A 15,725-nucleotide genomic window follows, 5' to 3' on the forward strand; every position below is an offset into this window, starting at 1 on the left:
TGGATGATAAGTGAAAGTGAAAGTGAAGAAAGTGAAGTCGCTCAGTCGTGTCCGACTCTTTGCGATTCCATGGACTGTAGTCTACCAAGCTTCTCTGTCCATGGGACTTTCCAGGAAAGAGTACCGGCGGGGTTGCCATTTCCTTCTTTAGGGGATCTTCCTGATCCAGGGATGGAGCCCAGGTCTCCTGCATTGCAGGCAGATGCTTTGGTGCAAAATCCTTAAAGGGTCAGACTCTACAGATGAAGTGCCTTTACCATAAGCAAATCTCTAAAGACTCTTGGAGTGTCACTGAATGATGAGTGGTTGGAAGGAAAAGGAGTTATCATTCAAGCCCATAGATATAGCCAAAGATACTCCTTTTAATGTCTCAAACACAGGGGCAGAGAAAAAGTCAGGCTTATATCATTGGAAAGGAGGGAGCTGATGGAAGTAGCTAGCATTGATCAAACTCCAACACTTCTAGAGACTACTTTCTTCTGTGATAGGTACATTTAGAAATTGCACGTATTCACTCCATTGTTATTTATCAAGGATTGGATCAGAATCTGAAGGGAATAGTTCTAAATACACACATCCAAGCGTTCCTCGATTTACTCAGTCAAAATCTTCAGGGAACAGCCTAGGCTTATAAATTTTTTACATAAGTTCTCCCAAATAATTGTGGTTCACCAGCAGAATATAGCTGAGAATTAGTGTAGCAACCATTCCAGCCTCATCTCTTACAAGGCCAATTCCTTCTCTTACGTGAAGGTTTGAATAAAAAAGAAAAGTGATCCACCATGACCCACCTCCCAGAATATTGGAAATAAAAGCAAAAATAAACAAATGGGACTTAATTAAAATCAAAAGCTTCTGCACATCAAAGGAAACTATAAGCAAGGTGAAAAGACAGCCTTCAGAATGGGAGAAAATAATAGCAAATGAAACAACTGACAAAGAATTAATCTCTAAAATATACAAGCGGTTCCTTCAGCTCAATTCCAGAAAAATAAACAACCCAATCAAAAAATGGACCAAACAACTAAACAGACATTTCTCCAAAGAAGACACACAGATGGCTAACACATGAAAAAGTGTTCAACATCCCTCATAATCTGAGAAATACAAATCAAAACCACAATGAGATACCATTTCACACCAGTCAGAATGGCTGCTATCTAAAAGTCTACATGCAATAAATGCTGGACAGGGTGTGGAGAGAAGGGAACCCTCTTACACTGTTGGTGGGAATGCAAACTAGTCCAGCCACTATGGAGAACAGTGTGGAGATTCCTTAAAAAACTGGAAATAGAACTGCCATATGATCCAGCAATCACACTCCTGGGCATACACACCGAGGAAACCAGGATTGAAAGAGACACATGTACTCCTATGTTCATTGCAGCACTGTTTATAATAGCCAGGACATGGAAGCAACCTAGATGTCCATCTTCAGACGAATGGATAAGAAAGCTTTGGTAAATATACACAAGGGAGTATTCAGTTCAGTTCAGTTCAGTCGCTCGGTCGTGTCTGACTCTTTGCAACCCCATTAATCACAGCACGCCAGGCCTCCCTGCCCATCACCAACTCCCAGAGTTCACTCAAACTCATGTCCATCGAGTCGGTGATGCCATCCAGCCATCTCATTCTCTGTCATCCACTTCTCCTCCCGCCCCCAAACTTTCCCAGCATCAGAGTCTTTTCCAGTGAGTCAGCTCGTCGCATGAGGTGGCCAAAGTATTGGAGTTTCAGCTTTCTCAGCCATTAAAAAGAATACATTTGAATCAGTTCTAAGGAGGTGGATGAAACTAGAGCCTATTATACAGAGTGAAGTAAGCCAGAAAGAAAAACACCAATGCAGTATACTAACGCATATATATTTAGAAAGATGCAAATAATAACCCTGTATACGAGACAGCAAAAGAGACACAGGTGTATAGAACAGTCTTTGGGACTCTGTGGGAAAGGAGGAGGGTGGGATGATTTGGGAGAATGGCATTGAAACATGTATATTATCGTATGAGAAATGAATCGCCAGTTCAGGGTCGATGCATGTTAGAGGATGCTCGGGGCTGGTGCACGGGGATGACCCAGAGGGAGGATAAGGGGAGGAGGGAAGTGGGAGGGAGGTTCAGGAAGGGGAATTCATGTACACCTGGGGCAGATTCATGTCAATGTATGGCAAAACCAACCAATGTAATATTGTAAAATAATTAGCCTCAAATAAAAATAATATTAAAAAAAAGAAAAAGAAAAAAAAATTAAAGAAAAGAAAAGTGTAAGAGGTAAGAGTCATCAAAACTTCAATTTTTAAAATTTTCCTTGGTACACAGTGGTAGGACATGGACTAGTAAACCCAAAGGCAACCTGATCTCATGATTCATAAACCCCTTACTTCCTTCCCATCAAGACATTCTAAATGGGAGAGCAGAGTCTAGACTCTTATCTTAGTGGATTGTTCTGCAAGAATAGGATAATATAATAATATTTCAGTTAATTATTTATTCTTCTCTCTTAATTCCCACTTAATCGCCACCTGTTCACTGCCAGTATGTTTTGCTCACAGTCTTCTAAAAACTGGCACCTAGTGAAGTTTATAATTCACTCACACTCTTTTTCTTTTTTTTAATTGGAGGTTAACTACTTTACAATATTATATTGGTTGGTCTTGCCATATATTGACATGAATCCTCCCCGGGTGTACATGTGTTCCCCCTCTTGAGTGCCCCTCCTACCTACCTCCTCCCCTTATCCTGTCTCTGGATCATCTCCATTCACCAGCCCCAAGCATACTGTATCATGCATCGAAATTGGACTGGTGACTGGTCTCACATATGATAATATACATGTTTCAATGCCATTCTCCCAAATCATCCCATCCTCGCCCTCTCCCACAGAGTCCAAAAGACTGTTCTATACACCTGTGTCTCTTTTGCTATCTTGCATACAGGGTTATCATTACCATCTTTCTAAATTCCATATATATGCGTTAGTATACTGTATTGGTGTTTTTCTTTCTGGCTTATTTCACTCTGTATAATAGGCTCCAGTTTCATCCACCTCATTAGAACTGATTCAAATGAATTCTTTTTAATGGCTGAGTAATACTCCATTGTGTATATGTACCAAAGCTTTCTTATCCATTCATCTGAAGATGGACATCTAAGTTCTTCCATGTCCTGGCCATTATAAACAGTGCTGCAATGAACATAGGAGTACATGTGTCTCTTTCAATTCTGGTTTCCTCGGTGTGTGTGCCCAGGAGTGCGATTGCTGGATCATATGGCAGTTCATTTCCAGTTTTTTGAGAAATCTCTACACTGTTCTCCATAGTGGCTGGACTAGTTTGCATTCCCACCAACAGTGTAAGAGGGTTCCCTTCTCTCCACATCCTGTCCAGCATTTATTGCATGTAGACTTTTGGATAGCAGCCATTCTGACTGGTGTGAAATGGTATCTCATTGTGGTTTTGATTTGTATTTCTCTGATTATGAGGGATGTTGAGCATTTTTTCATGTGTTTGTTAGCCATCTGTATGTCTTCTTTGGAGAAATGTCTGTTTAGTTCTTTGGCCCATTTTTTGATTGGGTTGTTTATTTTTCTGGAATTGAGCTGCAGGAGCTGCTTATATATTTTGGAGATTAATCCTTTCTCAGTTGCTTCATTTGCTATTATTTTCTCCCATTCTGAAGGCTGTCTTTTCACCTTGCTTAGAGTTTCCTTTGCTGTGCAGAAGCTTTTGATTTTAATTAGGCCCCATTTGTTTATTTTTGCTTTTATTTCCAATATTCTGGGAGGTGGGTCTTGGAGGATCCTGCTGTGATTTATGTCGGAGAGTGATTTGCCCACGTTCTCCTCTAGGAGTTTTATAGTTTCTGGTCTTACATTTAGTTCTCTAATCCATTTTGAGTTTATTTTTGTGTATGTTGTTAGGAAGTGTTCTAGTTTCGTTCCTTTACAAGTGGCTGACCAGTTTTCCCAGCACCACTTGTTAAAGAGACTGTCTTTTCTCCATTGTATATTCTTGCCTCCTTTGACAAAGATAAGGTGTCCATAGGTGCGTGGATTTATCTCTGGGCTTTCTATTTTGTTCCATTGATCTATATTTCTGTATTTATGCCAGTACCATACTGTCTTGATGACTGTGGCTTTGTAGTAGAACCTAAAGTCTGGCAGGTTAATTCCCCCAGTTCCATTCTTCTTCCTCAAGATTGCTTTGGCTATTCGAGGTTTTTTGTATTTCCACACAAATTGTGAGATTATTTGTTCTAGCTCTGTGAAAAATATCGTTGGTAGTTTGACAGGGATTGCATTGAATGTATACATTACTTTGGGTAGTATACTCATTTTCAAAATATTTAATCTTCCAATCCACGAACACGGTATATTTCTCCATCTATAAGTTTCCTCTTTGATTACTTTCACCAGTGTTTCATAGTTTTCTATTTACAAGTCTTTTTTTTTAAGTAGATATATTCCTAAGTATTTAATTCTTTTCGTGGCAACAGTGAATGAAATAGTTTCCTTAATTTCTCTTTCTATTTTCTCATTATTAGTGTATAGCAATGCAAGGAATTTCTGTTTGTTGATTTTGTATACTGCAACTTTACTGTATTCATTGATTAGCTCTAGTAGTTTTCTGGTAGAGTGTTTAGGGTTTTCTGTATAGAGAATCATGTCATTAGAGAACAGTGGAAGTTTTACTTCTTCTTTTCCAATTTTTATTCCTTTTATGTCTTTTTCTGCTCTGATTTCTCTGGCCAAAACTTCCAGAACTATGTTGAAGAGTAGTGGTGAGAGTGGGCACCCTTGTCTTGTTCCTGACTTGAGGGGAAATACTTTCAGTTTTTTACCATTGAGGATAATGTTTGCTGTGGGTTTGTCAAATATAGCTTTAATTATGTTGATATATGTCCCTTCTATTCCCACTTTCTGGAGGGTTTTAATCATAAATGGATGTTGAATTTTGTAGAAGGCTTTCTCTGTATCTATTGAGATAACCATATGATTTCATTTTTCATTTTGTTAATGTGGTGTATTACGTTGATTGATTTGAGGATATTGAAGAATCCTTGCATTCTTGGCATAAAGCCCACTTGGTCATGATATATGATCTTCTTAATGTGTTGTTGGATTCTCATTGTTAGAATTTTGTTATGGATTTTTGCATCTATGTTCATCAGTTATATTGGCCTGTAGTTTTCTTTTTTTGTGGGATCTTTACCAGGTTTTGGGATTAGGGTGATTGTGGCCTCATAGAATGAGTTTGGAAGTTTCACTTCCTCGGCAATTTTTTGGAAGAGTTTGAGTAGAATAGGTGTTAGCTCTTCTCTAAATTTTTGGTAGAATTCAGCTGTAAAGCCGTCTGGACCTGGGATTTTGTTTGCTGGAAATTTTCTGATTACAGCCTCTAATTCCATGCTTGTGATGGGTCTGTTCAGATTTTCTATTTCTTCCTGCTTCAGTTTTGGAAAGTTGTACTTTTCTAAGAATTTGTCCATTTCTTCCAAGTTATTCATTTTATTGCCATATAACTGTTGATAGTATTCTCTAATATTCCTTTGTATTTCTGTGTTGTCAGTTGTGATCTCTCCATTTTCATTTCCAATTTTAATGATTTGGTTCTTCTCCCTTTGTTTCGTGATGAGTCTGGCTAGGGTTTTCTCAATTTTATTTACCTTCTCAAAGAACCAGCTTTTGGCTTTGTTTATTTTTGCTATTGTCTCTTTTGTTTCTTTTGCATTTATTTCTGCCCTAATTTTTTCGATTTCTTTCCTTCTACTAACCCTGGGTTCTTCATTTCTTCTATTTCTAGTTTCTTTAGATGTAGAGTTAGGTTATTTAGTTGACTTTTTTCTTGTTTCTTGAGGTGTGCCTGTATTGCTATGAAGCTTCCCCTTAGCTCTGCTTTTACAGTGTCCCAGAGGTTTTGGGTTGTTGTGTTTTCATTTTCATTCATTTCTATGCATATTTTGATTTCTCTTTTGATTTCTTCTATGATTTGTTCATTATTCAGCAGCGTGTTGTTCAGCCTCCATATGTTGGCATTTTTAATAGTTTTTCTCCTGTAATTGAGATCTAATCTTACTGCATTGTGGTCAGAAAAGATTCTTGGAATGATTTCAATTTTTTTGAATTTACCAAGGCTAGATTTATGGCCCAGGATGTGATCTTCCTGGAAAAGGTCCCGTGTGAGCTTCAGAAAAAGGTGAAATTCACTGTTTTGGGGTGAAATGTCCTGTAGAGATCTATTAGGTCTAACTGGTCTATTGTATCATTTAAAGTTTGTGTTTCCTTGTTAATTTTCTGTTTAGTTGATCTATCCATATGTGGGAGTGGGATATTAAAGTCTCCCACTATTATTGCATTGTTGTTAATTTCCACTTTCATACTTGTTAGTAATTGTCTTACATATTGCGGTGCTCCTATGTTGGGTGCATAAATATTTATAATTGTTATATCTTCTCCTTGGATCGATCCTTTGATCATTATGTAGTTTCCTTCTTTGTCTCTTTTCACAGCCTTTGTTTTAAAGACTATTTTATCTGATATGATTATTGCTACTCCTGCTTTCTTTTGGTCTCTATTTGCATGGAATATCTTTTTCAAGACCTTCACTTTCAATCTGTATGTTTCCCTCGTTTTGAGGTGGGTCTCTTGTAGACAACATATATGGGGGTCTTGTCTTTGTATCCATTCAGCCAGCCTTTGCCCTTTGGTTGGGGCATTCAATCCATTTACATTTAAGGTGATTATTGATAAGTATGATCCCGTTGCCATTTTCTTTATTGTTTTGGGTTCAAGTTTATACACTCTTTCTGTGTTTCCTGTCTAGAGAAGATCCTTTAGTATTTGTTGGAGAGCTGGTTTGGTGATGCTGAATTCTCTCAGCATTTGCTTGCCTGTAAAGCTTTTGATTTCTTCTTCATATTTGAATGAGATCCTTGCTGGGTATAGTCATCTGGGCTGTAGGTTACTTTCTTTCATCACTTTAAGTATGTCTTGCCATTCCCTCCTGGCCTGAAGGGTTTCTGTTGAAAGATCAGCTGTTATCCTTATGAGAATCCCCTTGTGTGTTATTTGTTGCTTTTCCCTTGCTGCTTTTAATATTTGTTCTTTGTGTTTGATCTTTGTTAATTTGATTAATATGTGTCTTGGAGTATTTCGCCTTGGGTTTATCATGTTAGGGACTCTCTGGGTTTCTTGGACTTGAGTGATTATTTCCTTCCCCATTTTAGGGAAATTTTCAAATATTATCTCCTCAAGTATTCTCTCATGGTCTTTCTTTTTGTCTTCTTCTTCTGGGATTCCTATGATTCGAATGTTGGGGCGTTTAACATTGTCCCATACGTCTCTAATATTGTCCTCATTTATTTTAATTCGTTTTTCTTTTTCCATCTCTGTTTCATTTATTTCTAGAATTCTATCTTCTAGCTAGCTTCTCCTGTCTTCTGCCTTTGTTATTCTTCTGTTTGTTCCCTCGAGAGTGTTTCTGATCTCATCTATTGCATTATTCATTGTATATTGACTCTTTTTTGTTTCCTCTAATTCCTTATTAAACATTTCTTGCATCTTCTCAATCCTTTTCTCCAGTTTATTTATCTGTAACTCCATTTTGCTTTCCAGATTTTGAATCATTTTCACAATTAAAATTCAAAATTCTTTGTCGGGTAGGTTCCCTATATCTTCCTCTTTTGTTTGTGTTGGTGGGCATTTATCCTGTTCCTTTACTTGCTGGGTATTTCTCTGCCTCTTCATCTTCCTTATATTGCTGTGTTCGGGGTGACCTTTCCCTCTTCTGGCTGTTTGTATAGTTCTCTTTATTATGTAGTTACCTCATTGTGTGTGGGGTGGGAAGGGTGATTTGTCAAGGTTCCCTGGCTAGGGAAGCTTGTGTCAGTGTTTCTGGTGTGTGGATCTGGATTTCTTCTCTCTGGAGTGCAATGAAGTGTCCAGTAATGAGTTTGAGATGTCAGTGGGTATGGAGTGGCTTTGGGCAGCCTGTATATTGAAGCTCAGTGCTATTCTCCTGTGTTGCTGGAGAATTTGTGTGGTATGTCTTTCACTGAAACTTGTTGACCCTTGGGTGGTGCCTGGTTTCGGTGTATGTATGGAGGCATTTAATGAGCACCTATCAATTAATGTTCCCTGGAACAGGAGATCTCTGGTGTTCTCAGGATTTGGACTTAAGTCTCTGCCTCTGGTTTTCAGTCTTATTCTTGCAGTAGGCTCAAGACTTCTCCATCTGTTACTTCCAAGGCCATTCCTTCTGTTAAATCTCTTCTGTTTGCTGGTTTCTCCAGTGTCTAATTCCCGTCCTGACACCAGGGGGCGGTGGTGGACACTCCCCCCCCCTCCACCACACCGGCTCACCTGTTCAGTCCTGCTGTGGGGAGGGAGGAACGCTGCTAACTAATGTCACTGGCGTCTGTGGGTAGTGCTCGCAGTGTCTCGGCTTCACTGGGATTGCGCCCGCTCGCTGCGTGTGTGCTTTCCCTGTTTATGCTGCTCAGGCTCTAGGTTGCTCTGCTGGGAGCTGTCTGCGGCCGGTGCTGGATTGCATGCACTTCCCAGGTCTGATCGGCTCAGGTTCAGGTACTCCACAAAGGCACAGACTTGGTTGGGCCTGCATTTTGTGCCTTCCCTGGTCCAAGCAGCTCACGTGACCAGGCATTTGGCGAGCATGGTCACTACAACTTACCGCCTCCCTGGTCCCTGCCACTCGGTTTTCTGGGTGTACAGCTGGTGCACCTTCTCAGGTGGATATCGACCAGCCCAAACCCAAGAAGTCTTGGTTAGCAATGAAACCTGCCTGCAGCTTGGTATGGGAAGCCTCTCTGGGGCCGCGGCTGCCCATTCCGGTGCTGGCCGCCCTCCCCTGCCTGTCCCAGTGGGGGATGGGGGATGGGCCGCCCGCAGCTGGCTCTCTCTGCTCAGTCATTTGTTCTGTGAGTGGGGCTGGCAGAGTCTTAGTTTGGGTCTTTTCGCCTTTTCGCAGGCTTTTCGTCTTTCTGCGGGGTCGCTATCCCACACTCTGCTTAGCTATTTCCCCGTTAGTGCCCTCAGACTGCCCTCGGGGCATTCAGGCCCGATCCTCTCTCTAAGCGCTGCCGCTGCACCTCCTGCCTAGCCCCCACTTGCTAGTGGGGGCTGCGGGCGTCTGTGAAGCTTCTCCACTGAGAGTTTCCTCTGGGCACTTAGTCTGTGGGTTTTAATTATTTATGTCTTTTTTCTCACGGTTATGTGGCCCTCTGAGGTTCCAAGGTTTGTCACAGACTCGCCGTGAATGTTTCCAGGTGTTTGGAAACGTCTCTCTCTCTCTCTCTTTTTTTTTTATTCCTCCCTTCCTGGGACGCAGCTCCGTCCCTCCCTCTTTTGACTCTCTTTTTATCTTTTATACTATTTCTACCCCTTTTGAAGACTATGGGCTGCTTTTCTGGGTGCCTGATGTTCTCTGCCAGTATTCAGAAGTTGTTTTGTGGGATTTACTCAGCTTTCAAATGTTCTTTTGCTGATTTTGTGAGGGAGAAAGTGGTCGCCCTGTCCTATTCCTCCGCCATCTTCTACTCCTCCCCCCTTTCTTGGACTCCAAAATCACTGCAGATGGTGACCGCAGACATGAAATTAAAAGATGCTAGCTCCTTGGGAGAAAAGTTATGACCATCCTAGGCATCATGTTAAAAAGCTGACAAAGGTCCATCTAGTCAAAGTTATGGTTTATCCCGTGGTCATGTATGGATGTGAGAGTTGGACCATAAAGAAAATTGAATGCCAAAGAACTGATGCTTTTGAACTGTGGTGTTGGAGAAGACTCTTGAGAGTCCCTTGGACTGCAAGGAGACCCAACCCGTCCATCCTAAAGGAAACCAGTCCTGAATAGTCATTGGAAGGACTGATGCTGAAGCTGAAGCTCCAGTAATTTGGCCACCTGATGTGAAGAACTGACTCATTGGAAAAAACCCTGATGCTGGGAAAGATTGAAGGCAGGAAGAGAAGGGGACAACAGAGGATGAGATGATTAGATGCCATCACCAACATGATGGACGAATTTGAGCAAGCTCCGAGAGTTGGTGATGCACAGGGAAGACTGGAGCGCCGCAGTCCATGGGGTCGCAAAGAGGCGGACATGACTGAGAGACTGCACTTTCACTTTTCAGTATTTACTAAAGTAAAAAGAAAAAAAAATCAACTAGACATATTTTTATAAAATGGTTTGCTCTCACCAACTTTCCATTACAAACATACAATAGTGAGAAGGACACCACTGCTGAATATGAAGAGTAAATGCTATATGAAATTAAATTCAGAGCAGGAAAGCTAATTACAGAAGAGAGCACTTTACCTTGGTTTCCAAATCTAAGTCTTCATCATCTGATGTAGGCCATGAATCAATAGCAGGTTTCTTGGAAAAACTTTAGAGCAAAAACATATACAACAAAAATGAATAAGTTCATTTCTTTAAACAAAAAAACACAAGTGATAACCAATACAATATTGTAAAGTAATTAGCCTGCAATTAAAATAAATAAATTAAAAAAAATACAAAAGTGAAAGTGTGGCTATCTGCGTATTAAATGAAGTTTCTTGACATAATTAAAACTCGGTCTCTGTTTTAAAAGCGCTTTTAAAAAAATTTTTTTTATGTGGACCACTTTTAGTCTTTCTTGAATTTGTTCCATCGTTGCTTCTATTTTATGTTTTGACTTTCTGACCCTGAGGCATGTGGGGTCTTAGCTTCCGGAACGGGGATCGAACCCACACTGCTTACACTGGAAGAAGTCTTAGTAACCATCTTAACCACTGCAATACCAGGGAAGTCCCTAAAAGGTTTTTAATTACCTATTTCTGCTTCCATCTCCCCCAACTATTGAAATATCTAGTTAAGACTCATTCTTAGTTTCCATGACATATAGTGACAGCCAATATACTGGCAGAGCCTGAAAATAATTTGTTTTCACCAAAAGTCCTAGTAACTGAACTGAAAATCGAATTGGTGGATTGACATAACTCTTGTTTGCCCAAACTGGAATAAACCTGATGACTTAAAAACCAATACAATAATGTAATTAGCCTCCAATTAAAATAAATAATTTTTTAAATATACATAAAATAAAATAACAACAACAACAAAATGTGGAAAGATATGCTGTTCCTTCTCCATTCTCTGTCCCTAGTTCATAGACTAAGTAAACGGCATCCGTCAAAACTGGCAGTCTTGGTCCTTCAGCAGCGGAACCACTTACTGAGATGGCCCCACCACTCTCTTTTACTCTGGAACAGTACAGGAGTTCTTGGCAATGTCTGAAACTTAAAATGTACAGAAATCAAAGAACTAACTTATATGTTTAACTTACATGCTACACAGTACTTCTCAGTCTCTGCTGAGGGACATGAGAGTGGACCTGGGAGCCAAGCAGGCCAATGGTCAAATCACAGGTCAGCTCATTTTAACCACGGAATCATGGGTCAATTCATCACCCTCCTGAACCACAGTTGGCTAATTAAGTAAAAGTAGTGAGAGGATCGGAGAAGGCAATGGCAAGCCACTCCAGTACTCTTGCCTAGAAAATCCCATGGATGGAGGAGCCTGGTTGGCTGCAGTCCATGGGGTCGCTAAGGGTCGGACACGACTGAGCGACTTCACTTTCACTTTTCACTTTCACACATTGGAGAAGAAAATGGCAACCCACTCCATTACTCTTGCCTGGAGAATCCCAGGGACGGCGGAGCCTGGTGGGCTTCCGTCTATGGGTCACACAGAGTCGGACACGACTGAAGTGACTTAGCAGCAACAGCAGCAGTGAGAGGATAACAGGCAGGAAGGCCAGTGGTCTCCAAACAGAGGAAATAGGCTGCAAGTGTCAAACATTTTTATCTCTGTTAAGCGGCAGGAGGAAACAAACTAGTGGGTTTTTTTCTTCTCTATACAAATTTAAAAAGAGGTTTCTCTTAAAATACTGTGTTGCCATAATGACACCTGGTTTCACCTGAAGTTAACTATTCTCAAACCTTGAGTTAACCAATTCATTCTTCTTATGGAAATGTTTGTCCTAAGCTATGTTAATGTACTATGCATTTACCCAACTCTGTCTACAAGTCTGTTCTGCCAAATGACTCAGAACCTATTTGACAAACCAGTATGTTATACTCAGATATTGTTCCCCTAATCTATGTAAATGAAACTATTTGTATGGTAATCTGCCCTTCTACAAGATTCAAGTCAATAGTTTTATGGCCTGGGATGAATCGTCTGGTGTCAGGATTATCCCAAAATGCATCTTCTGGGTGAGGGGCCTGGTGACATGCTGAGCTTCATCTTTCATTAACAGACTGCTAGTGACTATATAAATCCAGCTGAAGACTAGCAGGAGGGCACTCTTTCTGCCCCCTCTGATGCCTATGTAAGAAGCTTTCTCTATCTCCTTTATACTTTAATAAAACTTTATTCCACAAACGCTCAGAGCGACCAAGCCTTGTCTCTGGCCCTGGATTGAATTCTTCTCCTCTGGAGGACAAGATCCCGGTGTCTTTTCTTTCAACAACAACCTTTCACCTTTCTGTGGCAGTCATTCTTTTTCTGTTAGAGAATTCTGCTCTTAGTTTGTGTAAGGGAAATTATCCACCCCGCCCCAATCCCATGTGTCTTCTCTCCTCTTACACATCAAACAATTCTCCGATGTCAGCTGGACATCCCATAATTTGTGATTCTGAAACCACTTACCTGGAGATATAGCATCAACTTCCACAGGTTTAGGGGTTCAGTTGCACAAAGCTGGTGCCCCCAATTTGATTCCCACACAGTTGGGGAACCATCACAAGCCTAGGTTGTCACTTGTGCTTCCCAAAACCCACTCTTTGGTTTCCTTTAATTACCTAGTGCAGTTCATAGAGCACAGGAAAACAATTTATTTACTATTAATACCTTTACAGTTTACTCTAATAGGAATAACTTGGGAACAGACAGATGGAAATGATTTATAAGGCATGATGTATGGGAAGGGGCACAGAGCTCCCTTCTACCCATTTCTGGGCACAGCAACCCCTCCAACCTCCATGTGCTCCTCAAGAATACCTGGGCCCCACCTTTGGGGGTTTTATGGAGGCACAAATGAGTAAATCATTGGCCACTGGTGACTGAGTCAACCACAATCCTCTCTCTCTTCCTGAAGGCTAGTAGAGAAGGGACTGTAAGTTCTAGTCCTCTGATCACTTGGTTGCTTTCTGAGGCGTCAAAACCCAATCCTTAGGGTCTTTCCAAGAGTCACCTTTGGAACATCAGCTCAACTGCAGTTGAAAGAGGATTGTTATCCTTCCACTTCAGTACCTTTGGAGCTATTCAAGAAATGATGACAACAGACCAAATATTATAACAAGATGTTGCCATTGATCTTGTCACATAGGAAATTTAAAAGGTTTTAGATGTGAGAGGGTCAATTTCTATGTAGGTTGATAAAAAGTCTGGAGTCCCCGAGGAGGACAGAGGGGTCTGGGGCTCTCAAGGAGGAGAAAGGACAAACTTTTGTACATTCCTTAGTCTTAGTCAAATAAAACTCTTTTTTTCTTTTCTTTTCTTTAAGCCCAGAGCTGATGATTACACAAAAAAACAGCTCAGCATAAACTCTGTACTAAGGATTATATTATATCATATTAATTTATATGGAGAGTAGATCATGAGAAATGCTGGGCTGGAAGAAGCACAAGGTGGAATTAATATTGCTGAGAGAAATATCAATAATCTCAGATATGCAGATGACACCACACTTATGGCAGAAAGTGAAGAGAAACTAAAAAGCCTCTTGATGAAAGTGAAAGAGGAGAGTGAAAAAGTTGGCTTGAAGCTCAACATTCACAAAACGAAGATCATGGCATCTGATCCCATCACTTCATGGGAAATAGATGGGGAAACAGTGTCAGACTTTATTTTGGGGGGCTCCAAAATCACTGCATATGGTGGCTGCAGCCATGAAATTAAAAGATGCTTACTCCTTGGAGGGAAAGTTATGAACAACCTAGATAGCATATTAAAAAGCAGAGACATGACTTTGCCAACCAAGGTCCCTCTAGTCAAGGCTATGGTTTATCCAGTGGTCATGTATGGATGTGAGAGTTGGACTATAAAGAAAGTTGAGCACAGAAGAATTGATGCTTTTGAACTGTGGTGTTGGAGAAGACTCTTGAGAGTCCCTTAGATTGCAAGGAGATCCAACCAGTCCATTCTAAAGGAGATCACTCCTGGGTGTACACTGGAAGGATTGCTGGTGAAGCTGCAACTCCAATACTTTGGCCACCTGATGCGAAGAGCTGACTCATTTGAAAAGACCCTGATGCTGGGAGGGATTGGGGGCAGGAGGAGAAGGGGATGACAGAGGATGAGGTGGCTGGATGGCATCACAGACTCGATGGAGGTGAGTTTGAGTAGACTCCGGGAATTGGTGATGGACCGGGAGACCTGGCAGTGATGCGATTCATGGGGTTGCAAAGAGTCAGACAGGACTGAGCAACCGAACTGAACTGAAGGATTATATAAAAACAATGTATCCTGCTTAATGACATGCTTTTCCTTCTTGAGAACCTTCTAACTAATCCTGATACCTTCAGTTCAGTTCAGTTCAGTCGTTCAGTTGCGTCTGACCCTCTGCAACCCCATGAACCACAGTACGCCAGGCCTCCCTGTCCATCACCAACTCCCGGAGTTCATTGAAACTCATGTCCATCGAGTCGGTGATGCCATCCAGCCATCTCATTCTCTGTCGTCCCCCTCTCCTCCCACCCCCAATCCCTCCCAGCATCAGACTCTTTTCCAGTGAGTCAACTCATCGCATAAGGTGGCCAAAGTATTGGAGTTTCAGCTTTAGCATAAGTCCTTCCAATGAACACCCAGGATTGATCTCCTTTAGAATGGACTGGTTGGATCTCCTTGCAGTCCAAGGGACTCTCAAGAGTCTTCTCCAGAACCACAGCTCAAAAGCATCAATTCTTCAGCGATTAGCTTTCTTCACAGTCCAAATCTCACATCCATACATGACCAAGGGAAAAACTATAGCCTTGACTAGACGGACCTTGGTTGGCAAAGTAATGTCTCTGCTTTTTAAAATGCTATCTAGGCTGGTCATAACTTTCCTTCCAAGGAGTAAGCGTCTTTTAATTTCATGGCTGCAATCAGCATCCACAGTGATTTTGGAGCCCCCCAAAATAAGGTCTGACACTGTTTCCACTGTTTCCCCATCTATTTCCCATGAAGTGATGGGACCAGATGCCATGATCTTCGTTTTATGAATGTTGAGCTTCAAGCCAACCTTTTCACTCTCCTCTTTCACTTTCATCAAGAGGCCTTTGAGTCCCTCTTCACTTTCTGCCATAAGGGTGGTGTCATCTGTATATCTGAGGTTATTGATATTTCTCCCAGCAATCTTGATTCCAGCTTGTGCTTCTTCCAGCCCAGTGTTCCTCATGATGTACTCTGCATATAAGTTAAATAAGCAAGGTGACAATATACAACCTTGACGTACTCCTTTTCCTATTTGGAACCAGTCTGTTGTTCCATGTCCAGTTCTAACTGTTGCTTCCTGACCTGCATACAGGTTTCTCTAGAGGCAGGTCAGGTGGTCTGGGATTCCCATCTCTTTCAGAATGTTCCACAGTTTATTGTGATCGACAGAGTTAAAGGCTTTGGCATAGTCAATGAAGCAGAAATAGATGTTTTTCTGGAACTCTCTTGCTTTCTCCATGATCCAGCGGAT

Source organism: Moschus berezovskii, chromosome 14, assembly GCF_049115385.1.
Source record: "Moschus berezovskii isolate FMDL1 chromosome 14, NW_MosBer_1.0, whole genome shotgun sequence".
In the NCBI taxonomy this organism is placed as follows: Eukaryota; Metazoa; Chordata; class Mammalia; order Artiodactyla; family Moschidae; genus Moschus; species Moschus berezovskii.